The 27,164-nt window shown below is 39.3% G+C and overlaps 1 protein-coding gene across 3 annotated transcripts in view; it reads left to right on the forward strand.

Moving 5' to 3' along the window:
* Nucleotides 1-5,506: 5,506 nt before the first annotated feature.
* sytl5.L (synaptotagmin like 5 L homeolog) overlaps nucleotides 5,507-27,164 on the forward strand; it is a 74,438-nt gene continuing 52,780 nt past the window's right edge. The window contains exon 1 of one of the 3 annotated variants that reach the window (XM_018246628.2): nucleotides 5,507-5,633. The gene's annotated coding sequence lies outside the window, so the exon portion shown is untranslated. Of the gene's footprint in view, nucleotides 5,634-24,752; nucleotides 24,925-27,164 lie in introns of those variants that run through there. The other 2 variants (XM_018246627.2, XM_018246629.2) reach the window with 2 other exon arrangements.

A 27,164-nucleotide genomic window follows, 5' to 3' on the forward strand; every position in this document is an offset into this window, starting at 1 on the left:
GAAAATCTTTCAGAATAAGTTTATTTAAAAAAAGATAATGATAATAGTCTCTGGGAAGGGACTGTGACTGTGGGATAGCATGTTTTGTAGGGGAAGATAGTACCTTTAGTAGCAGTGGGGGTAATAGTCTCTGTGAAGGAAATGTGGCTTTGGCATAGCAGGTATAGTAGTGGGAGAGATGATGCCTATAGTAGCAGTGAGAAAAAAAATCTCTGGGAAGGGACTGTGAATGTGGGATAGCAGGCATATTGGGATGAGATGGTTCTTTATTAGCAGAGGGGATAATAGCCTCTGGGAAGGGACTGTGGCATACTACGTATAATAGGAAGAGATGGTGTCTATAGTAGCAGTGGGACAATAGTCTCTGGAAAGGGACTGTGACTGTGGGATAGCAGGTATAGTAGGGAGAGATGGTGCCTATAGTAGCAATGGGATAATAGTCTCTGGGAAGGGAGTGTGGCTGTGGGACAGCAGGTATAATAGAGAGAGATGTTGCCTATAGTAGCAGTGAGAAAAAAAATCTCTGGGAAGGGACTGTGAATGTGGGATAGCAGGCATATTGGGATGAGATGGTTCTTTATTAGCAGAGGGGATAATAGCCTCTGGGAAGGGACTGTGGCATAGTAGGTATAATAGGAAGAGATGGTGTCTATAGTAGCAGTGGGACAATAGTCTCTGGAAAGGGACTGTGACTGTGGGATAGCAGGTATAGTAGGGAGAGATGGTGCCTATAGTAGCAATGGGATAATAGTCTCTGGGAAGGGAGTGTGGCTGTGGGACAGCAGGTATAATAGAGAGAGATGTTGCCTATAGTAGCAGTGGGACAATAGTCTCTGGGAAGGGACTATGGCTGTGGGAAAAGGGGTATAGATGATGCCAATTGTAGCAGTGGGATAATAGTCTCTGGGAAGGGACTGTGGAATAGCAGGTAAAGTAGGGAGAGTTGGTGCCTATTCTAGCAGTGGAACAATAGCCACTGGGCGGGACTGTGGTTGTGGAAAAGCAGGTATGTTAGAATGAGATCTGACCTCTGAAGAGGCTGTTCCCATCGAAACGCGTCAGGTGTGACCACTTCCAGTTGCAGCAGTTAGTCGCATGCTGAACTTTATTGTTCGAAACACCATTGCAATTTGCTTTAATTCATTTTATCTTTTGAAGAAAGCACAATAAGCATTTGGAGGAGATTAGTCACCCACAGATGGAGATCTATCACTGGTGACTAATCTCCTTGTCTTGTTTGCACTAATGGTCGTATAAGTGACAAATCCTGAACAGTGCAATAGTTTAAGATCAGGCAGGCACCTTACGGGTCCTAATCCTTCCTCAATGTTTCAATCATTGAGACAGAATTACGAACTGTACAGAGTAAACAAAGGGCTCATCCAAACCACTTCTTCCAATACTAAAGGAAACACAATTTACATAATTAATTTTTCTTGACCAACCTCATAGAAAATGATTTAGAATTATTTCTTAATAACTTCTTTAACATAGCCAAGTGGGCACTTTTTTTCAAACAATTGAACACAGCAAGCAGAGTGGCAGCTTCCAAAAAGACATTTAGGACTAATCCAGTGTAGGCAGCTTTTCCCTCTTGTGTGTTCTGCTTCTTGCATTATTGCTATGCCGGCACCCTTGTACAGCTTCCCTGGATTCTCCCAGTGTCAGAATGTGGGACTGGGGCCCACCAGGGCTGCCACCTTAGGGCCCCCACACATCATTGGGACCCCCTGCCCCAGTCATGAGGTCCTCCACATACCAGTGATGCAAACCACTAGTGACCGTGGTCAGGTGGGTTTGGGCCAGCACTTCCTTTGCAGGTGTCCCCGCCCGCGACCTTACACTGCTGGCTTCCTGCCATCAGCTTCTATTTTTATAGGTGCGCGCTTGCCCTGCCCCTTTTGTGACATCATCAGCAGGGGAAGGTCAGCTCAGACCTAAAAATAAAGGGAAGGAGGCAGGTGCAGGCAGGCTCAAGTTGGTGCAGGTGTGGGTCAGGAGGGGATCAAGAAAACCCAACCTGAACATCACTACAAACCAGCCACTTTTTCCTTGCAGACATGATTGGGTGCAGGAAGGGGGGAGGAGTGTCAGGCAGGGAATGGGTCTGTCTTGGTGGGGCCCAAGAGGGGTGGCTCCTATCGGGTTTTTTCCCTGTATCCCACTAGCCCAGTCTGTCCCTGGATGCTGCAGAAGGGTCAGAGGGTCCACTGAGAAAATCCATTGTGGTTTTTTTTACCTAAAGAGATATGCCTTTTGAACAGGTATTAATAGCATACAGTATATGCTACTGCTTACCACTTGATGGTAGCAGAGAGCACTATGGAGACAAAAATGTAAAGGGGAAAAAACACCCAAATAATGAAATGTTTGCATGATTAAATAAAAAGTAACTTTACAACATACTGTAATTAAAAACTATAAATGGTTTTGTATAGATTATAATATGAATTATTGGGCAGCTGCCTGGGGCCCATAATTCTGAGGGGCCCATGGATACTGCTAATATCACCAGCCAGGGTCGGACTGGGGGCTTGGGGCCCACCAGGACTACTGGCCCCGGGGCCCCCTCTGGCACCCCCTGCCACTCCGGCACTCCGTTGCCGAGTATGTGCATGCGTGTCAGTGCATACGAGTGCGCAGCGCAACGCTAGTACGCACTCGTGAAATTTTGATATTGCCGCGACCCCCCGACAAAGAGGAGTCGCGCGCCACTGGGAAGCGGATCTGGGCCAGCGGGGCCCACAAGAGCCTTGGGCCCACCGGGTTTTTTTCCGGTGTCCCGCCGGCCCAGTCCAACACTGTCACCAGCATTATAATCCACCCTGTGATTAAAGGGAAACTATTGTGAAGATGAAAATTTAATATATGATTCATCATACTGAAATAAGAAGTTTTCTAAATACAATCAATTACTTTAATTCTACAAGTGATTAAAATACCTTTGTTTCCTTATCTGTGCTAGGTTCTAAATTTTAGTCAGAGCAATAAAAGTAATCTGTCTGTACACCCCATGCTTGCAGGTATTGCAATTCACTTCTACTTTTCAAAAACATATATATTTTATCAGATTTCCAACCAATGCTGTCTTAGCTAGGCACGCAGGCCCCTATGCGATTGGTGTATTGTTTTTTTAAGTACCCTGCAATCAGGTAAGTAGTGATGGGCGAATTTGCGCCGTTTCGCTTCGCCGAAAAATTCGCGAATTTCGCGAAACGGCGAAAAATTCGCGAAACGGCGCCGGCGTCTCGTTTTTGACGCCGGCGCCCGTTTTCCGACGCCGGCGCCCGTTTTTTTTTTCCGCGAATTTTCGCGGGAGTTTCGCGAATTTATTCGCTGGCGGCGAATCGCGCAAATTCGCCGCAAATTCGCGCCTGGCGAATAAATTCGCCCATCAAGCGATTACAATTGGGGGGGTGCAACTTTGGTTGCCTATATATAAAATGTGGCCCTGCACAATTTGTCCACCTTAAATTTTTAGTATGCTGTAGAGTCTGAGACAATTTGCAATTGGTCCAAATTACCATAGCAACCATGCATTCATGCGAATACGAGACTGGACTTTGAATAGGACAGGACCTGAATAGAAAGATGAGTAATTAAAAGTATAAATAACAATACATTTGTAGCCTTGCAGAGAGTATGATTTTTAGATGGGGTCATTGACCCCATTTGAAAGTTGGAAAGAGTCAGAAGAAGGAGGCAAATAATTTAAAAAACTATAAAAAAAAAAAATAATTAAGAGCAATTGAAAAGTTGCTTAGAATTGACTGTTCTATAACATACTAAAAGTTAACTTAAATTTGAGCCCCTTACCTATAAATCAAAATGCCTGCACTAGGCACTCACATTAAGCTGGCCATAGACGCAAAGATCAGATCGTACAAATCGAGGATTCATACGATATTCGGATCGTGTGTGGAGAGTCCCGTCATTTTTCGTCCGGCAGAGATCGGTCGTTTAGTCGATCGGACAGGTTAGAAAATTTCTGTCGGCTGCGGGTAATATCTCTGCGTGTATTGCCGATCGTATGATTTTCAGAGGGGGACTGTCACTAGCTTTGTCAGACATAACTATCGTACGATTGCTGTCAGGGGCAGAACATCAGCTGATCTGTTCTTACTACTTCTGAATGGTAAGACTTTGATCTTTATGGTTAGTGGCAGGTCAGGAGATGGGAAAGTGCGATCGTATGTTGATTCGCATGATCGGATCTTTGCGTCTGTGGCCAGCTTTAGACTTTACAGACCACATCTGTAGGTTAGTACTTGTGTGTCTGCCTAGGCCCCATTCATTTGGTCCTTTAAACCAGCCTCTATTTTGACTGGGGCTGCCCCAGATTCCAGATAGCCTTACAAAGCATTTGTTTTTAGGAGTCAGTAACCCCCATTTGAAACTTGGAAAGAGTCAGAAGTAGATGGGAAATAATTCAAAAACTACAAAAAAAAAGAAAAAAAGAAGTCCAATTAAAAAGTTTCTTAGAAAAAGCCATTCTATAATTTACTAAACGATAATTTAAAGGTGAACCACCCCTTCAGTTGACTCCTGGTAAAGCTGACCATATTGTGTATGAATGTGAAGGGACTGAAGGCTGTAAGCTCCTCATAGGCAGGGTTTAAGGTGAATGATGAATAATTTCTGTAAAGTGCCCTGGAACTAAGGGTAGGCAGAAGAGGCACGTGCCTAGGGCACAAAGTTTGGGGGTGCCGGCATGTACCTTCCCTGCCTCTGCTACCCCCTATCCAGCAAGTGTTACCTCCGGCACAGACAAACTCTGCAGCGGCGCGCCCCTGTTCACGCACACATGTGCTCATCTGTGCGTCTGCTCGCATGCAAGCTCATGCGCGCGAGGGCTGGGGTGTCACTGCCGGCCAGGCAGCCTCAGGCACCAGGCTGTCCTGGCCAAGCACTGCTGCTGTTGAATATGTTTCAGTTACATATTAAAGTATGATAATATATAATACAGGTATGGGATTCATTATGCAGAAACCTGTTATCCAGAAAGCTCTGAATTACAGAAAGGCCGTCTCCCATAGACTTCATTTTATCAAAATACTCCAAATTTTTAAAAATTATTTCCTTTTTCTCTGTAATAACAAAACGGTGCCTTGTACTTGATCCAAACTAAGATATAATTAATCCTTATTGGAAGCAAAAACAGCCTATTGGGTTTATTTCATGTTTACATTATTTTCTAGTAGACCTAAGGTATGAAGATATGAAGATCCAAATTATGGAGAGATCCATTATCCAGAATACATCAGGTCCTGAGTGTTCTGGATAACAGATCCTATACCGCTGTATCAAGAAAACATAACTTGCACCACCATGTATAAAACAAGGGTCTCGATGGCAAATAATATACATTATCACAATATGTAACAAAATAGGTATAAAAAAAACTGCAATTCCTCTTTCAGTAAGAAAAGTAGTGTGTGTGTGTGTAACACCACTAGATGGCGCTTTTAAACCGGATAGCTCCTTAAAGTCTATTGCTGTGAGCATGACGTCTTCACTGATCACGGGGCCTCCCGCTCCCCTCCGCTGGCTGCTGCAGGATCAGCTGGAAGAGCTGGATGCTCGGCACAAACTAAGGGCAAGCGGATTTGCCCTGAGCTCACCTGCTGCGCAAGGTAAGGCTTTTCACCTCTCCTTGTTATTTCCCTGCCTCTGATTTATTCTTTCATACCCCACTGGATTAGTGTCTATTTGGGACTCATGAGAGTGACCAAAGCTAGCTAGCATTAGCAACCAGTTTATTTGTGTGTGTGTGTGTGTGTATATAGCTACAATATGCACATATATATGTTCGTAACAGCATCATTTCTAATTCACTAATTAGAGATTCATTCTCTTAAAGGGAGGGTGGGTGGAAGAAAAGTATACAGACAAGAAAGAGAGACTCTCACGGCACTTTTGGTGATATCTTACTGCCAACCATGCCAATCATACTCCTGTCTGGATTCAACTTTTACCATATGCACTGCCTTTCTATAACTTAACCAGCAGATGCTATAAAACTTGCAGCCAGACAAAGGAGGGCTTTTATAATCACTTGGTGCAGTATAATGCATCTGGTATACATAGTACCACTTGTGTTTGACAATTTGCCTCCACTAAAGTGGATCTCACACATTAAAGAGGTTGTTCAACTTTAGGTTAACCTTTAGTATGATGTAAAGAGTGATATTCTGAAATAATTTGCAATTGGTAATAATTTTTTATATCATTTGTGGTTTTTGAGTTATTTACCTTTTTATTCAGCAGCTCCCCAGTTTCAGCAGTCTGGTTGCTAGTGTCCAAATTACCCTAGCAAGCATCCACTGATTTGAATGAGAGACTGGAATATGAATAGATGACCCACATAGAAAGATGAGTAATGAAAAATAGCCATAATAAATTTGTAGCCTTTTTTAGATGAAACCCCCCCCCCATTCCAAAGCTGGAAAAAGTCAGAAGAAAAAGGCAAATAATTAAAAAAAAAATCTTTAAAAAGTGATAAAGAAATAAACTGAAAAATTGCTTAAAACTAGGCACTCTATGACATACTAAAATTAACTTAAAGGTGAACCACCCCATAAATGAGGGTTTCCACCCAAAAACTGTCTTAAACAGACATTATTTGTAAATGTAATAGCTGTATCTTTCTAGTTTTTTATATACTCTGCTGATGCAGTTCTGACTCCTGAAACAATGTAGCAGAAGCCAGAGACCTGAAGAACTGACTATTTGCTAAATTATTAAAAGCATTAGGACCAGGAACAAGTACAGAGAACAGAAAGGAATAAACAAGCTCTGCTGCCATTTACAAATAATTTTGAACAAATAAATATTTTTAATTGATGTATAATGGAAAGTTGTTTAGAATTGCATTTACACTTTAATCATGCAAAAAATAGGGGAGAGTGTGGACGCAATAAGGGTACTTATCTGTATGTGTAACACTAACCTTTTATTCTAGCAACGATTGCTGCATATGTATCAGTTATTAGATGTGATTTTACATGGATGAGGGCAAGGGCATAACGAGAGTGTGCCGGACCCCCCACAAACATTTTTTTCGGAGGCCCTTCAGCGCTCATAGCCGCTCCAATCCAGAAGGGGGATTTGAACTCTATAAAGGAAGCTAATCCCCTGTTCCCCATGCACCCAGTGCCCGGGGGGTCTGCTTCCTCTATATTTACGCCACAGGATGTGGGAGTGTTTTTGTTAAGGGAAAATAAAAGAATGCACATGAGCTGATTTACTACTGGTGTATGTATCTGTCAGCAGAGAGAAGCACCCAAAACTGTGTTTCAGTGGCGTAACGAGATGTTACTGGGCCCACACTAAATTAATTTTAGGGCCCCAAACATATCCAGAGGTTGCCTTGTTTTACCAAAATATATTTAAATTGTATATGAATTTACAATTTACATGGGGCCCCCTATACCTCCTGGGCCCTCCTGCATACTGCAGGTGGCAGGGCATGGAGCAAGTGAAACAACAGGCTCAAGCTGCCATGGTTTTACCACATTTAACCCTGCTCTACTTTCAGCGGGTGAAGGTCCTTGTAGGGTTGCCACCCGACTGGTGTTTTACCAGCTGGCCAGTAAAAAATATATTTGTACCCATGTTATTAATAGAGCAGAAAGCCTAAAAAAATGTTCCAGAAAAGTCCTTGTGGTTCAGAATCTATTTTATGCTATAAGAAAACCTATTTTATCACCAAGAACAAAAAACATTTTCAACTTTCTTTCTAATTGTTTTTTTTGTTGTTTTTAGTTTCATTAGAATTGAATAAGTTCTGGTGCTGCACATAGCAGCCAATCAGTCATTTGTTTATCTGTCATCTACTAGTTAAGCTGGCCACAGACGCAAAGATCCGATCTTACGAATCAGTGTCCGATCGGACTTTCCCATCTCCCGACCTGCCACTAACCGTTCAAAGTCTTACCATTCCTACCAAATAAAGTAGTTGAAGAACAGATCAGCCGATGTTCTGCCCCTGACAGCAATCGTACGATAGACAAAGCTAGTGACAGTCTCCCACTGAAAATCATATGATTGGCAATACACCCAGAGATATTACCCGCAGCCGCTAGAAATTTTCTAACCTGTCCGATCGACCAAACCGACCGATCAACGCGGGGCGAAAAATGACGGGACTCTCCACACACGTTCCGAAAATCGTATGAATCCTCGATTCGTACGATGCGTCTATGGCCAGCTTTAGTACAAATTAGGGATGCACCGAATCCACTATTTTGGATTCGGCCGAACGCCCGAATCCTTCACAAAAGATTCGGCCGAATACCGAACCGAATCCGAACCCTAATTTGCATATGTAAATTAGGGGTGGGAAGGGGAAAACATTTTTTACTTCCTTGTTTTGTGACAAAACGTCACGCAATTTCCCTCCCCGCCCCTAATTCGCATATGCAAATTAGGATTTGGATTTGGTTTGACCAGGCAGAAGGATTCGGCCGAATCCGAATCCTGCTGAAAAAGGCCGAATCCTAGCCGAATCCCGAACCGAATTCTGGATTCGGTGCATCCCTAGTACAAATAGACAAATACAAGAGTCCTCTGCACTCAACCCATTATCAATATATTTAAGACAGAGACATTTTGTGCATACTGCTACTGAAAAATGCCTTACCCTTAAATATATTGCAATATATGGACAAACAATCCCTGTTTTGTTTAAAGGGTAAGGCATTTTTCAGTAGCAGTATGCACAAAATGTCTCTGTCTTAAATATATTGATAATGGGTTGAGTGCAGAGGAATCTTGTATTTGTCTATATGTATTTTGTGGTCACAGCCTCATTGCACCCCCGCCTAATGGTTTTAAAAATTAGTGGTGAGCACAACTTTCCCTTGTTTGTTACAGCTTTAGTACAAAGAAAGCAAAGATCTGATTGGTTGCTCTGTGCAGTAAACCAGCCCTTTGTTGTTATTATTATTATTATTATTAACATGTATTTTTAGAGTGCCAACATATTGTGCAGTGCTGTATGATGCACTGCTCTGAAGTTTCTGTAGTAAAAGTTTATTTGTTTTAGGTGGAATTTTTAAGGAGTTGCCTCTTTGTGTGAATGCTTGTTTGAGGAGTTGGTTTGTGCAAGATATGTGACAAATATAAGGATATTTCACTAGACCTCTCTCTTATGTGTATGACACATATGTATTAAAGTGTAGCTTGCTTTCCTCTTCCAGTTTGGATCTGATTATTGCAATGGATTACACATTGGTGTTGTTTTCCAGGAGTTTTACAGCCAGCATGTACATGTAGTGATTCATTAGATGTAAATGTAATATCGTTTGTTTAATGTTTGCCCCTACAAATCTATTCTTAGCCCTGTTGCACAACTGTTAAAAAAAACACCCATCCGTGCCTATTGCATTTATCGCCTATAACAGGATTTATTATTGCCAAATACCCTCCCAGTATGCTTTTGGAGTGTGGGGGAAACCCATACAAACACGCATACTAAATACAAACATCATGCATGACTTACACGGACCTGCACTTCTAACAGTAGTCATTCATAGTGCATTTTTGTTTTTTTTAAAGGTCAAGTAAATGGAAATACCCTGAACCCATCAACACATAACTGCTCATAACAGGTGCAGTTTGCACTATGAACCTTGCCTGGAATCCAAAAATTTGGGCCTGGCTGTGTATGCTGTGCTAGCAGCTCTGAATAGTGCCAGCTCTTCCTTGCCAGTCTCTGTCTTATGAACAGCACGCCCTGGCACCTGTAAGTGCTGCTTTTTTGCAGTGGAGTTTCAATCCAGTATGATGTTGAGCTCAGTTTGCATTTACAATGGACATCACTTTCTGCATGGTGCAATTCAATAGTTCACCTGCCATGTTAAATTAAGCTGAGTATGTTCAGTTAGTCTGCCCTTTGTTTAGAAGGCAGATAATGATGCCTGAACACAGCACTATTGGTTCCAAGAAAACATGTTTTCATTTACTGAGTAGAAATAAATGTCTTGTCATGTCAAAATTATCTTCTTGATTTTTGTCATTAATGGTCCTTTAATGTAAGTTTCTAACCCAACAGTGTAGACATTAGTGGAACTGAAAGAAGATTTGTTTTCATTAATTTGGTATATAGGTTTGTATCTGTCAGTCCCATAATGTAATCCATCTAAGTGAATAAGAAAGTAAGTCAAGAGCCAGAATTAAGTTCTAACTTAATGCACTATTTTGAGACTTGGTCACAAGCGACATTGCAAATTTATATATTTAGATATGGGTTTAATGTGTTTTCTTATTATTATGGTATGGTTTTTTTTATGTATATACACTGTGCATATATTTTCTTAAATTATTAAATGAAAGTAAGAAGTGGAGTCATTTTGGTAAAGGCTATAAATTTGAGCAGCCAGGAAGTTCCAAAAGGAAGAAGTGAAATTTCAGGCTGCAGTTTAGAAATACATTGCAAAATTCTGCAGCATAGGTATGGGACCTGTTATCCAGAATACTCCGGACCTAGGGTTTTCTGAATAAGGGATCTTTCTGTAATTAGTATATTCATACCTTAAGTCTACTAGAAAATCATGTCAACATTAAAGGGGTTGTTCACCCTTGAGTTAACTTTTAGTATGATGTAGAGCGTGATATTCTGAGACAATTTGCAATTTGTTGTCATTTTTTATTATTTGTGGTTTCTGAGTTATTTAGCTTTTTATTCAGCAGCTCTCAAGTTTCAGCAATCTGGTTGCTAAGGTCCAAATTCTCCTAGCACCCATGCATTGATTTGAACAAGACACTGGAATATGAACAGAAGACACCTTAATAGAAAGATGAGTGATAAAATGTAGCAATAGCAATACATTTGTAGCCTTAAAAAGTGTTTGTTTTTAGGTGGGGTCAGTGACCCCATTTGAAAGAAGGAAACAGTCAGAAGAAGAAAGCAAATAATTAAAAAAATTAAAACTATTAAAAAAATATAATGATGACCAATTGCCCAGTACTATACTATAAATTGACTTAAAGGTGAACCACTCATTAAAAACATCCAATAGACTGGATTGGCTTCCAGTAAGAATTAATTAATTATTACAGAGAAAACGGAAACCGTTTTTAAAAATTAGGATTATTTGGATAAAATGGAGTCTATGGTAGATGGCCTTTCCATAATTTGGAGCTTTCTGGATAACAGGTTTCCGGATAATGCAAGAAAACTAACCATTCATTTGCCATTTGGGTTGACTGAAGCAGTTGTTTCAGTTGTTTTCATGGTAGGTTTTACAGTGGAAAAAACATAATCAAATGACTGATTATGGCATTTTCTTGAGGTTCTCAATAAAATTGCCAGTAAAGGAGTGTGGGGGTGGCAAATAGGAGGTCCTAGAACAGGAGTTTGCTCCAAGCCAGTGGGTTCTAGTCAACACCACTGACATGCAAAACATTCATAAAACCTAATAAATAATGTTGCATCATTTGGACTACAAGAAAGAGCAGATGGATTTTATTGCTTAGATACTGAATGATCATGGAAAATGAAATGAGCAGATGTCTACACTTTGGAAACTGGGGCCATGTTTCATTTGCATAGAAATAATAGAATATATTCATAAACAACATAATTGCATGTAATTCAAAGAGATTTAAATGAAGGGGAAAAAATGTGAATCATATATTATGTGGAACGTTACCATGGATAGCTGCCACAATTTAACTTGGAAATTCACATATTGCTTTAATGTATTGCAGTCTTATTTAATGATTGTGTTACTTTTTCAAAGACCTTGTGTGTTCTTTCTCCCTATTTTATCATTTGAGATAAAAAAACTACCATACCAATTCTGCGCATGTATGGCCAGCTTTACTCTTAAGTTCCAAATACAAGAGTTTGATCTTAGTAATTACAGTTGTTATTGTGCTAACCAAGGTGTTAGCAGAGAGCTGATCTGACACACCAACTTCTGTGTGAACAGTAACTTGGTTGCTTTATAGAGCTCAGCATAAACACGTGTGTGCAACAGGAACTTTTCACAGACAGCATACAGAAGAAGAAAATCACACAGGGTTACAGGTAGGGGCGATCCTGGCCCCTCCGCCCCCCCCTCCCCCGTGTGCTTACCTTTTTGCGCCTGAGGGGGTCCGGGGGGGTCCACCAGGGCAGCAGAGAGGGACAGTGCAGTTTGAAAACTGGAAATTCGTCTCTTAAAGTGCCAGGAGCGGCATTTTTGTCGCCCCTGGTACCTAGTGGGGCGCTTTTGCCTGAGGCGACAGTCTCAAGTCGCCTCATTGGTGAAGCCCCCTTGTTACAGTTCAAACATGACATCACATTGCTAAGCAACAATAGACCCTCCAAATTAATGTCAACATTTAGATTACAAAAAGGAAAATAACCTAATAAATTATGGTTGTTCCCAGTGTTTATTAATCCTATTATGAGCGAGGATGTTGGAGAAAAGATGTGCTGTAAGAAAATCCCATTCAAAAATTAATAGGTTACAGTTAACAATGTGATATATCATAATATATTCTATACACGATTTAGAGAGCACTTTCAGTTATTATGGTCTTTTGATGATAACTTGGAATCAAATGGTTCCTGTTTGCTCTAGCCCATTCATTTTAATGCTGTGCAAAGGTCAGATTATACAACAGTATATCAAGTAAGTGTTACATTTCACAGTTTACTACAACATTTTGTAGAATTTAAATGTAAATGGTTTTGACAGTTGCCATTATAATTTATCACCAAATAATCAATACTTATTATTACTATAAATCATGCACTATTACATGTTTTCATTACAAAATGGGTTATTTTACATCCATATATGCCAGTAGTCAATCATGTTTAATTTTAATTTGCATTGAAATTCATTTTTTATTATATAACATTTTAAATTGTACACTGATGGCCCAATTTTTTATGTGTACTTGGTGGTGGGATGGACAGGGAGTATATTTTACATTCGCAGTTGGTTTCTGGCAGGCTCGTGACTCACATGAAGCCCAGTGCCTTCAAAAATTGAAACAAAATAGTATACTCCATAAACACATTAACGGCTGGAATTGGGGTAGACAGAAGAGGCATGTGCATAGGGCACAACAGATAGAGAGGGACCTCTGTACATAAGTCTTCTGCCTCTGTCTTATAGTATGGTTCAAGACTAACAGTATTTTTCTAACCTGAGATTTGAGTAAATAAATGCATCAAGCGGAGATGCTCCCCCTGCGTTGATTCTCATACCATTCAAATTCTCATTATGAGGCAGGTCAGAAACCACTGCAGAATGTAATAATCAGCCCCACAATATCAGTTTCTGTGACCTCATTTTATACTTAATAATTTACAACAACCCCTAAGCTTAACCCAAAGCATACTGAGACTGTGCATGGTCAGTGATGCTGACAATATTCAAGATGTTGAGCTCCTGTGCACAACTTTAAAGGTCTGGATCAATACTGATATATAGATGCTGAACTTTGAAGCTGGTGCCATAACTGCAGTATGTAGCATACAGCACATGTAGTTATATTCCTTTTTAGGGTTAAAGGAGAAAGAAAGCTACCAAGGCAGTTTATTGCCAATAGATTAGCCACAATAGGGCAAGCTAGAACATTGACATTCTGTAGAATGCGTTACCTGAGTAAACAGCTTTAGAAACTCTCTCTGTTTGATTAGGATAGCAGCTACCATATTACGTTGGTGTGGAGCAGGGAGGGGAGGAGGGAGAGAGGAGCATACCGAGCATGCTCAAGCCTGTGCCCTGGAGGTTTAAGCTGAACAAGTCTGATACAGAAGCCCATGTATACACAATAAAAGGAAAGAAATGCAGTTTTTTTATTTTGAGGACTCAGAGCAGCAGGGTTAACTGGTGTATTTATAGAGCTTTCTGGTAAAGCTTGCTTAGTTTTAATCTTTCCTTCTCCTTTTTCTCTTTTAAAAGGGTTGTTCATCTTTAAATTGACTTTTAGTATTGTGTATAGAGGGATATTTGAAACAATTTGCAATTGGTTTTCATTTTTTATTATTTGGGTTTTTGAGAGTATTTAGCTTTTTATTCAGCAGCTCTCCAGATTGCACTTTCAGCATTTTGGTTGCTAGGATCCATATTACCCTAGAAAGCATGCACTAATTTTAATAAGGGAATATGCATAGGAGAGGACCTTTCTTGAAAGATGAGTAGTAAAAAATAGTGATACCAATAAATTTGTAGCTTTACAGAGCATTTATTTTTTAGAAGGGGTCAATGACCCCCTTTGGAATACTGGAAAGAGTCCAAATTAAAAGGTAAATAATTAAACAGCTATAAAAAATAAATAATAAAAACGAATTAAAGAGTTGCTTAAAACTGACCATTCCCATTCTATTACATTCTAAAAGTTAACTTAAACTTGAACCATCCCTTTAAAGGGGACTCATCTCCCTTAATGATATTAGTCAAGCAAAACAAACTTCATGTACACTGTATACATTATTTCAGTCTTGTTGCTTTTCATCTTGAAATTCACAATCACATCAAACAGGCAGTAGCCATTTTGTGGACACTTAAAAAGGCAAGGTTTGTATCATGCCAAAATCCTGTTAATGCACTAGAATTGGGCACCTGATGTCCATGCACCGACTACACAGTTAAATGATGATAAGAGAGTGGGAATGGAGTGCAGTGACATCTAGGAAGTACAGAATGGAAAGTGAAAGCACTTGACTGCCACATCTATATGCCTAAGGCATGGAGGAGGGGCAGCAATATATGATTTACAGTTGACAGTTTTAAACGGGTTTATAGGAGGTATGAATGTTTTAATAAAAAAAGAATGTGGGCTTCATGTTTAAGTTGAAAATTACTTTTATTATATAGCTTTTTATGTCTGGATGACAGGTCCCCTTTAAGGGTTTAGATTGTGTTTAGCTGAAAACATAGGATTCAACAGAGCCCATATCCTATGCTAGGATTTAGACAAACCTTGATCTGAATCCTTGATTTGGTATGATATGTTGGTTTAGTATGGTGAACGCGCAGAGGTGGCCAGCTTCTGTCCACTAGTTAACAGACCCCTGTTTACTAGTTTCCTCCCCTCTAGGGCGAGATGCTCCTAAAGGAGTCTTACACTCTTACTGGCTAAACCGCCTTAGTGAGCTTAGAACCCATCTAAAAAAAACTGCCCTCTTCCCTCAAGTCCTCAGACTAATATTGGAGTATACTGTGGTACCACTGGTTTCTTACGAGGTGGGTTAGTGCAAGTTAGTTCCCAGTCATATGCACATTCATACAGGACAAATGGTTAAGACAAACATAGATACCTCAAATGATCTCCTTGGGTCAGGCTGTTTGCGCAGCAACACCCAGTCCGTGTGGAACCAGAGGAGAAAGGAGAAAGAACAAGGTATGCTTACCTTGTGTGGCCACTCCTGTCCAGTTAGTTCTCCGGGTCCTCACTGTGGATGGGTGAAGTCAGCGTCTTGAGCCTGCCCGCATTCGACCACCATTTGTTGGGGAAAAATCCAAAGACCAGAGATCACTTGAGGTGAAAGGGTTAATCCAAATGTATTATTTATATAATAAACATACACGAGCTACGTGGATCCTGTACTCCAGAGAGACAGAATACAGAACAACGGACTGACCAGATAAACAAATATTCATGAGAAGTGAGGTAAGGGAGTGATAAGGCACTGGTATGGGAAAACTAAGGGAGTAAATGCAGATGTGCTTCAAGGACGATTCTCCTAGGCACAGAATACAAAAACAATACAGGATACTGATAAGAACCGACTCAGCAGATGTTACACATAGCCTTTATACAGTTTCTAGAAGGGCCTCATTGGCACTTTGGAACTGTTCACTCCATTAAGAGGGGCCAAGAATAACTTTTTCTCCACAATGCTAAATTGTATTTAACTGGAAATGTGGTTATTTGTATGTGAGTTTCCTCTGTTTACTGGTGATGCCCCCTTGCCCTGCTCTTAGTGGAATTGTGGTAAGAATGTGGGCAGTAGACCCATAATTGCCCTTGTTTGGATCTGAGACAGTTAAAAAAGATTTAAGGAGTACAGAAGTAGTAAAAGGCGTAAATAGTGCAAGGATATGAAAAATTTATGAAGGCTGCAAAAGCAATGAGAAATTGTATGGAGGTCTACAATTTAGAAAGTAATTACATAAAGTAAGCATTTGATCTGTATAGTGTTATTTGCACCCTTTACTGTTCTGTAAACTGGTATTTGCAGTAAAATATAGTGACTGTAAACAGAAGCGTTTGATCTGTATACAGTCATTTACTTTGAATGCTGCTCTGTATACATTACTGTTATTTGCAATAAAAAATATTGACTCCTTGCAATTGAAAAGGCATCAGTATTGTTATCTCAGTCATAGAGTTACAGTGAAGTAGTACTATATAACCCAAAAGAGGTGCCTTTATTCAAACACAAAAAAGATCTTTCACAACTATTAGTTGAGGTCTGACGAAGTCAGAGCAACAAACAAAATTTTTTTACAGGAAAAGAAAAAAGGAACCCCACCAATAGTTATGATTCTAAGGTTGACAGGAAAATTCTAATAGGTGATGCACCCTACCCTACAAATAAGTAGGGTGCATCACCTATTAGAATTTTCCTGTCAACCTTAGAATCATAACTATTGGTGGGGTTCCTTTTTTCTTTTCCTGTAAAAAAGTGCAGTAGTACTGTAACACCGAAACAGCTAATACATGTCCGTTTCTATATATAAGTTTACATTAAGAACATTAGGAGTACAGGTATAGGATCCATTATCCGGAAACCTGTTATTCAGAAAGCTCGAATTACGGAAAGGCTGTCTCCCATTTATCTAAATAATTCAGATTATTAAAAATGATTAAAAAAAAAAGGGAGAAATAGTTGAGCTTAATTCAGTACATGTGTTCCACTACACTGCAAGCTTGTAACACACATGTGAAATCAAAATCAAACCAAAAAATCGTGGTAAATGACTGGACACCAATAGTAGTAAGTGACCTTCCATTCGCCACAAAGCAAGCCAGTTCAGGAAGTGGTAACACTAGAAAAAGTAACAACATATAATTTAAAACGTAACTTTTACTGTTATACTATTAAAAAACACGCTCTCTGAAGTACACACCCACTAGCCAACCAATCCGTCGGCAGTGCTGGACAATCTCCATAAAATTGACATATAATTAAAAATAGATTGAGCGCAAGGTGGAACGGTGGGGTCTCTAAGAGACTTCACTGGTTGTTTATGAAATTGTATTCTAACCCTCCCATATACAGGGAGACCACAACCGCCCGCTCCCTCCCTTCCAAGCAGACTCCCCCATGCCAAAACCTGCCTATCTACGTTGGGACTCCACCGTCCACCTATGCCCGCCCTACGCGTTTCGCCGATGCACTCGGCTTCGTCAGGGGCATAAGTGATGAGCGCGTTTCTCTGCCAAGTTTAAATAGCCAGTTTGAAATATCCGGGTACTCGAAGTCTCGCAATAATTCGGCCGTGACTTCCGGATTGGTCACGTGACATTGCGCTTGTCACGGCAACGATACACAAGATCATCTCGCAACTATCATATATTGTACGCTGAAAGTTCTAATCGTCCACAGTTAGGAGCCATCATTTTGTGCTTATATAAGTTTAATGCTGATATATGTTATTAATTTAAATAAACCTTTGCTGCTTATCAAGCCGTTTCTTAGTTTATAGTGAATTTCTTAGTCCTATATTATCCAGTATTGTAGCTACTCTTTAAAGAGATTCAACGCAGCAAAAAATTGTTTTTTTGGGAAATTTTTACAAGATTAATTCTGAATTCAAGAGGCGAACTTTTGTGTTTGAACCTATTGATGAACAGTGGGGTACTCTTTTATTGTTCAGTGGCGGACATCATTAGTCTAGGTAATTGGATGTATTAATACTCAGGGGCATGCGAGTACTTATAGGAATGGACTGAAGGTAAAGCCTTCATTTAGACCATTCGGAGCCTTGCTATTTAGCCAATAGATCCATTTGGCTTCACACTCCAATAGTTTCCTATCTATATCGCCCACTCGGGAAGTGGGTTTGAAATGTTCCACCCCAAAGAATTTCATGACCCCTGTATTACCATTATGGATTTCATTGATGTGGGTAGCAACAGTTGTGTTGCGAATATTTTTAACATCTCCCACATGTTCGAGGATCCGTCTTCTGAATTCCCTTTTGGTTTTCCCCACATAAATTTTCCCACAGGCACATTTCATAATGTACACGAAACCCACTGTTTTGCAGTTAATGAACTGTGATATTTTGAAATTGGCAATGTCCAACCTCCCTGTGACACAGATAGTCTTTTGTATAAATGTTCATGCCATGCAGGTACCACATTTATAACAACCCTTCGTTTTGTTTGTTAACCATGTGGTGTTCGTGGGGGTTTTATAATGGCTGTGTGTCAATTGATCTCCGATATTCCTGCTTCTCCTAAAAGTTATCAAGGGTCTGTCCCCTATTATTTGTTTCAGGTCTCTGTCTTGTTCTAAGATATGCCAATGTTTGGACAATATTCGGGTGATATCTTTGTGTTCTCTGCTGAAATCCCCTATCAGTCTGATTTGTTTATTATCCTTTTGTTTGTTAAAAATGATTCCCTTTTCTCTGTAATAATAAACCAGTAAATTTTACTTGATCCTAACTCTTGCTCCCTTGTGAGAACTGTGGATGTCCACCTCACCCACAATAACTGTTGCTAGAAGGAAGGCATGTAATGTGCGTCTAGTTTGATATTTAGAGGAGCTTGCTGCTAATGTGTGTTTGTGTGGGGGCAGCCCAAGTGGGCCCAGGAAACCCCAGTCCAACACTGGCAACAATACTAAAACAAAATAAGACAACTGCGCACACAGGTCTTTAACTTAATTATTCACATTAACATTGCAGTGACAGGGCAGTTGTCTGTTCTTAGTGCTTTTTTTTAAAAATACAGGGTGTGTTATAAAGCTGTATAAAATGTTTGATGGCCAAAAATTTCATAAAGAGCAGTGTTATTTGCCACAATTGTGATTTTATGTTGTCCATTGTTATTGCTAAAATCATCCATTACAAAGAGTTAATTAGCATTAATCAGTGTTATAATGGCAAATTATCTTACACCACACTAAACCTGGTACAGTTTATTGTGTAACGCTTGGTTTCTGGTGTAATTTCTGTTATGTAAATGTGATATTTTTTTTTTAATGCTAGTTTTAGATGGCTTTTTTCCCAATCAAATTAAAATTATCTTACAAGACTGTAAGATCATCTTTTTTATTACCATTAATGCATTTACAGTGGCAACTTTATAACCTTATTTATGGTGTAGGCTTCCAAAATGTGACGCTGACCCTACTGTGTGACCTGAGGCATTCAATGGAGTGGCCCAAAATCAATGGTCAAATGTGGTGACATTCAGATAAGGGTCGCCAGTTTTTGTTTATGGTGGAACTGGACAGGGGGGCCGGGGCTGATGACATCACGAGTTAGTGATGTCAAGTAGAGGGGTAATTATGTTTAGTCAGTGGTTTGGTGAATTGTAGTCCTCCTGTCAGGAGACTTTTGTCTGGGTTTCGTGATTCTAAAGCCTGGATAGGCAGTTTTGAACTGGACAGCCCAAGTAAAAACTGAACTGTCTGGTTCAGAACTGGATTTTGTTCCTTTTTTTGTGTCCCAGCTTGAAACCTAATTGGCATGGTGTTCATGGTGTAAACTTATTTGTGTCTTATTTTTTCTAGCATTATGTCTGATAGCATATTGCTATAAACTGCAAGGTCCCGGAACAAATATTACTCAGCTTTGGGATTTGAACCCAAAATGCCAAATTATTCTGAGTCTGAACAGCCTACTCCACTTTTGGTTAAGATGCTTAGTATCTGTACTACTAGAAATTCTTATAACTGACAGTGTACTTTGATCCTCTGCCTTAAAGGACAAGGCTTCAAAGCCCAAGGTGCTTTATTCTTATGTCTAAAAATGGGTATATTCTGAATACATGAATTTTGGTTTAGACCTAAAGGCTAATTTTCCCTGATGTCAATGGAGTGCTGGTAGGTACAAGTAATGAATGGCACGCGGATGGAATGTGGATTTCTCCATGGACACGCCAGCTCACCATTCTGCAGAGCTTACTATGCAGTCTTTAATGTGCCATCTCTTTCTTCTAACTCAGGCATGTCCAAAGTGCATCCCGTCTTCAAATTTACACCGGCCATCTGCCTCCATCATGAAATTAATATTAATGCAGCCCACCAGCACAGTGCAATCAGGAATCACCTAGCCGTAATACTTGGGCACATTAGTGAAATGATCTGCCACTTGGTCTGACGTGCCAGTACTGTAAACTAAAGAAGTATGTGAGAGCGGCACATCACTATCTGCCAGTACGTGTCTATTACTAACACTTTCAGCACACAAGTGGCAGATCATTTCACTAATGTGCCCAAATATTACTGCTACGGCTATGCGATTCCTTGTTTAAATGAGTTAAATGATGTTAATGGTTCAAAGAATGTCAGGCTGAATGGTCGGCCCCCACAACTTTTCACCTCACCAAATCTGGCCCTCATTGCAAAAATTTTGGACACCCCTGTTCTAATTGGTATAGAGCCTTCAAATGCTTAATCCCCCTCAAAAGAAGTCACTCCTTCAGTTTTCTCTTTAAAGACACAATACATATTGGGGCATATTTATCATGCTGTGTAAAATGAAATTTGCTAGAAAAACTGTGTACAAACTGTATAAAATAAATGCCTAAATGCTTCCCCCAACCTGGAGACAAACTCACCAGCTGTTAGTAAGGCAGCATTTTTTCCTTCCTTCCTTCCTTCCTTCCTTCCTTCCTTCCTTCCTTCGTTTATTTATTTAATTTTAAGCACCAGACAGGTTTGGGAAGGCTTAGCCTCCTCAAGCCTTAATGAAAGACCATATTGCAAATGGAATCTATATGTAAGAAAAAGATTTTGAGTTCCCATAGCACTGGGCTAATTTTTCCTCGGGGTACAATATGCCCTATTGAAAATCGAAATCTTTAAATGAAGTGGATATTTAGCCACCCAGATATCCCCAGCTCCTCAGGGACTGATCTAGTTAATTGGGCCCAATGCCAATGACCAAATGAAAAACAAAGGCATATGAGGACCCTTCAGGAGAGAACTGCTTTCACAGCCCAGTTAGGTCCTCAGACTTTTATTTAAATATTTGAACCAAATGGATATTTTAGTAAATACTGGCAGACAAACCTAATTTTACAAGGAGACAAGTATAAATGCTTGCACTTTATTTTTTATTTTGATGCTGAACCCCACCGAAAGCTACTGTCAAGATATAACAATAATAATATTGTCTTTTTTGTGTTTAGAACTGTCTGATAGGTGGATTGCATATAGTGGTCATAAATGAAGCATCTTAGTCCTTTCTCTGTGTTTATAAATTTTATGCAAAACAATACATTTTGTGGGGGTTTTGTATTTTGGGAAAAAATGCATAACTGAATGTTATTAATTCATTCATCACTACAAAAAAATATACAAAATCCTATTTTATCACATTAGTCAAGCAAAATTAACTTTAATAACACTATATAAAATAGTTGAATCTTGTTTTCTTCAGTCTGGGAATTCATAATTATAGCAAGCAGGCAGAAGTAATTTTGTGGACACTGTTATTAAAGAGATACGGACACTAGAAATTAAACCTTTTTTTTTTACATCTTTTATAATATTGTCTATGCATGTTATCTATAATTTTGTCATAAAAGTATTTGCAGCTTCTTTTACATTACCTATCTGATCCCCCATGATCCTCTATGAGGGGGCTGCCATATTTGAGCTTCAGCAGTAAGTTAGCATAAGAAACTCTAACTAAAATGTTGAGAAGGGACAGTCGGGTTGGCAAATCAGTCAGGTTTAGGAACTTCGAGTAACAATTACTTACAAGAACAAGCCCTACGAGTGAAAAACGATCAACGTGAGCTATAGGTAATTTTTTAAGTACATTAATATTTTGAAATTTATTTTTGTGTCAGTATCACTTTAAGGCAATCCTTGCATCAGCTCAGAATCTTGTTTGTGCACCAGAATGGGGGACCCAAAGTCCATCCACATGCCCTGGCTACACAACGGTGAAGAGAACAGGGAATGTGGGGAGAGCAGCAATATCTAGTGCTGAATGGAAAGTGAAAGTCGTCTGCCCCGCCTTTATGAGGAGGAGGGGCAGACAACATTTGATTGAAAGATTTTTAAATGAGCTTACAACAGCTATTAATGCTTTAATAAAAAATAGAAATTCAATTTTATGCTTCATTTGAAAAGGACTTTTATTATACAGATTTTTATGTCTGACAGGTCCACTTTAAATGGAATGGTGTTGGGGGGCTTGTTTAAAGATTTTAAGGTTATTGTAAATAGACTTTGTAACTGAAGGCAGTGAGTACTCTTTAGTATACAGAGTGGCATTATTTGCCATTTTTTATATCCTAGGTAAGATATCAACCGGAGTATGTATTGCAGTTTTAGGCACTAATCCATAGGAAATATGTTAAGTATGTTAATGATCCGGAAATGTACAGTACTAAACTGGTAAAAATGAATGAAACAACAATAAGCTGTGAGGGAGAACAGCAGTTGGGTTTGTCCTCTCTGGAGAACAGGTATGTTAGAGATGACCTGATAAAATTTTGAAGTAGCATCTTATGTGACAGTATTCATTTAAAATGTACCTATTTGGCAACTGCGTGGGAATGACAATTACTCTAGTGGAATTTGTAATACATAATTAATGCAATGAGTGTAAAAGTATTTTATTATTATTATTTTATTTTTTAGTATATAATGGAATGTGTAGAAAAATATTGCAATGCCAGTAATTGTATAACCTCATTCATGGCAGAGTTTCCACACTGTGATTCTGCCCCTCACCCCTGGGGGGAAGGGGTGCTGAGGTATTCAGTGGAGTGACCCATCCTGAACAGCCAGTTGGGGTGACATTTAGTTCAATTGATATTAGCTACTGTCCTAGCCTGAAGGACATGCTAGGACATACTGAAGGATGTAAACATTAAACTGTATAGGATTGTTTCTCTAATAATGATTAATTATTAGCAATTCACCAAATCCACAATTTTAGGATTTGGCCGAATCCCGAATCCCTTGAGAAAGATTCGGACGAATACCGAACTAAATTTGCATATGTAACTTAGGGGGGGAGAGAACCACGCTCACAGTGTGTGGTTAAAAAAGTTTTGACTTCCTTATTTGTGTGATGACATGTCAGATGATTTTCTGGTTTTGGATTCGGTTCGGCCAGGCACTTGGATTTCACTGAATCCCAATCCTGCTGAAAGGCTGAATCTTGGCAGAATGCTGAACTAAATTCTGGATTCGGTGCTTGGATACGGATATGGGATCCGATATCCGTACAACTTATCCAGAAATCTCTGAATTATGGGATGGCTATCTCTCATAGGGGCAAATTCACTAAAGGACGAAGCGCCTAACGCTAGCGTTAATTCGCTAGCGTAGCGCATTTTCATTAATTTGCCGATTCACTAACAGATGCTGGCGTAAATTCGCTACTGTTACTTCGCACCCTTACACCTGGCGAATTTGCGCAACGGACGTAACTACGCAAATTCACTGACGAGCGAATTTTTCTGAACACTACCTTTTACGCCAAACTATATCTAGAGTATATAGGGATTGCTTCAAAAAAAGTTAAACATTTTTCTTAGTCCCAAAAAACGCTGGCGTTTTTTATTTTTTATGGGTGATAGGCTGAAAAAGATCGAATTTTTTTTTGGGGCTACCCTCCTTCCCCCCTACATTTCCTAACTCATGGCACTTTAACTATACAGTGGGCACATGTGTAGGGCAAAATAAAATTTTTTTTGCTGTTTTGAAGGTTTCCCAGGCTTGTGTAGTGATGCTACATATACCGCCATTGTAACTTCAATTTGGCGCCGTATGCAAATTAAGCATCGCTAGCGTAACTTCGCTTTGCTTGGCGAATTAACGCTAGCGCAACTTTGCAACCTTATGCTTCCCCTGAGCGTAACTTCGGATTTTAGTGAATTTGCATAGCGCTGGCGAAAATACGCCTGGCAAAGTGCGGCGAATCGGACGCTGGCGCAACTACAAATTTTAGCGAATTTGCACCATAGACTCTATTTTAATCAAATAATTTTTATTTTTTTTAATTATTTCCTTTTTCTCTGTAATAATAACGCAGTACCTTGTACTTGATCCCAGCTAAGATATTAATTCTTATTATAGGCAAACAAATCTCTTATTGGAGGCAAACTAATCTAAACTAATAAGGTTAATTAATGCTTAAATAATTTTTTAGTAGATTTAAGACATGGAGGTTGGGGCAGATTTGCCACAAAAGTGTTGGAGGGTACCCTTCTGTGGAAGGGATGTGGGCAAATTTCTAACATAGAATTACATTATGTAAGCAGTGAGGGTTCAGAAGATTGCAGAAACAGCTCACAATTTAAATTTTAACTTATTTACTGAACCTCATTGTGCTAGCCATGACTAATGTTTTATTATCAGTAAAAAAAGTTTTCATAAATATTTATATTAACAATACATGTACTCATGTATTACTCATGCCACAGTGTTTAGCAATATCACAGGCACTTTGATCCTTTGGGGCACGTTACACAAATATGGTGTCCCATAGAAAGGGAAATTCACTTCCTTAAATGTTTTACTGTACAACAGGTACGTCACCTTGCAGAGTAAAAGGCTTTACAAGGGCGGTACCTACTTGCAAACATTGTCCCGCTGGGTGTGTATATGGTCCTCAAGTATTTCTGACAAGATTTGCTGGTTTTTCAAGTTTTACAGTATGGCACTTTGCAAATCTGCTATGGCTTTTTCACATGAATAATAACAAGCTTTGGTGAAGCACTAGGAAATGCTTTGTCGTGCCTGTTTAGAAAAAGTGGATTAGTTATAAGGTAAGCCTTTTCTGTACGACATTAAACTAATTTGTTATATATGTATTCTTTCTAAACTTATGAACCAACGGTTCTGTTACTGGTCATGTAATATTAAAAAGTCAGAGCTTTTTCCAATAACAGAGGGTTTTTGGGATTAACTCATTGCAATACAGTGTGGTCCAGCTAGCAAGTAAATTGGTTAATTCATGTTTTTAACAACAAACTGTTGTTTCTGCTTTCCTTTGGAGAGTAGTAGTATCTACACCATATCTAGTAGTATATACTACATACTGTGGACAAACTATACAGTATACATTGGCCTTTTTCAGTTTAAGCCCCCCTTACAGGTTACACCTTTGGCCAGGATCCCCTTGGCCCCTAACAAGGTTGCAGATGATGGTAAATAATTGTGTATTAGCTATTCAGCTTTAAGATGGCAAAGATAAAGTAATATGAAACAAAGTTACATATGATTTTTGGACTGTGTGTGGATTGTCCAGACATTTTAGTTATGAAACAGGTTAAAAAGCTAAGGATAATATCTCTGCATATATCTACTGTATATATTGTATCTGACTTTCAGTGGGTGACTGTCACTACTATTTGTCAGACATAACTTTCGTACAATTGCTGTCTGTCAGTTAATGGCCAGAAAATCATCTGATTTGTTCTTTTTACTACTTTATTTCATCTGAATAGTTAGTTGTAGGTCGGACATAACAATAAAAGCTGCACGTCTATGGCCAGCTTAAACTTTTAAGAACATTCAGGAAATTAAATTTGTTTTCACCAATGCACTAAGCCTAATAACGTTTCAGGTGTTTTATTAAATAGGCATTCTCTCCAAATCCCTGGCTCTTTGGGCAGCACCCCACTTCCTGTCACTGTTATAGCCACTAATGATCGTATCGTATGTGATAGCCAGACATTCCTTATTTTAGTGTGTGGTTTCAGTATAGTGCAGTATCGATTTCCTTTAGTGCATATTAGGAGACTAAACATTTACATATGTCATATGAAAAAGTTTCGGAACCCCTTTTAATTCTTTGGAATTTTGTTTATCAGTGGCTGAGCTTTCAAAGTAGCAACTTCCTTTTAATATATAACATGCCTTATGGAAACAGTAGTATTTCAGCAGTGACATAAAGTTTATTGGATGAACAGAAAATATGCAATATGCATCATGACAACATTAGACAGGTGCATAAATTTGGGCACCCCAACAGAGATATTACATCAATACTTAAAGGAGCCTCTTTTTGCAAATGTAACAGCCTCTAGACGCCTCCTATAGCCTTTGATGAGTGTCTGGATTCTGAATGGCGGTATTTTTGACCATTCGTCCATACAAAATCTCTCCATGTCATTTAAATTTGATGGCTGCCGAGCATGGGCAGCCTGCTTCAAATCATCCCATAGTATTTCAATAACATAGGGGGACTGTGATGGCCATTCCAGAATATTGTACTTCTCCCTCTGCATAAATGCCTTTGTCTTGTTGGTATATCCAACCCCCTGAGTAACTTCAACTTTGTGAATGATGCTTGAACATTATCCTTAAGAATATGTTGATATTGTGTTTAATTCATCTGACTCTCGACATTAACAAGGGCCCCAGTCCCTTAACTAGCCCCACAGCCCCACAGCATAATGGAACCTCCACCAAAGTAGGTAGCAGGTGTTTTCTTGGAATGTGGTGTTCTTCTTCAGCCATGCAAAGCTGTTTTTGTTATAAACAAATAAGTAAATTTTTGGCTCATCAGTCCAAAGCACTTTGTTCCAAAATGACTGTGGCTTGTCTAAATCAGCTTTTGCATACAACAAGCATCTCATTTCCTGGTTATATTCCTTACAGTTGAAACTGACAGTTTAAAGCTCTGAGATAGCTTTTTGTAGCCTTCCCCTAAACCATGATACTAAACAATCTTTGTTTTCAGATCTTTTGAGAGTTGCTATGAGGATCCCATGCTGTCACTCTTCAGAGGAGAGTCAAACAGAAGCACAACTTTCAATTGGCCACCTTAAATACCTTTTTTCATGATTGGACACATCTGCCTATGAAGTTCAAGGCTTAATGAGCTAATCCTACCAATTTGGTGTTGCCAGTAGTCAGTATTGAGCAGTTACATGCATTCAAATTAACAAAATTACAAGGGTACAAAAATATTTGTACAGCCAGTTTTTCACATTTGATTTAATTCCATAAAACTGAATATTACTTCACTAAAAATTGTTGTTCAGAAAACACCCCAGTACTC

Source organism: Xenopus laevis, chromosome 2L, assembly GCF_017654675.1.
Source record: "Xenopus laevis strain J_2021 chromosome 2L, Xenopus_laevis_v10.1, whole genome shotgun sequence".
In the NCBI taxonomy this organism is placed as follows: Eukaryota; Metazoa; Chordata; class Amphibia; order Anura; family Pipidae; genus Xenopus; species Xenopus laevis.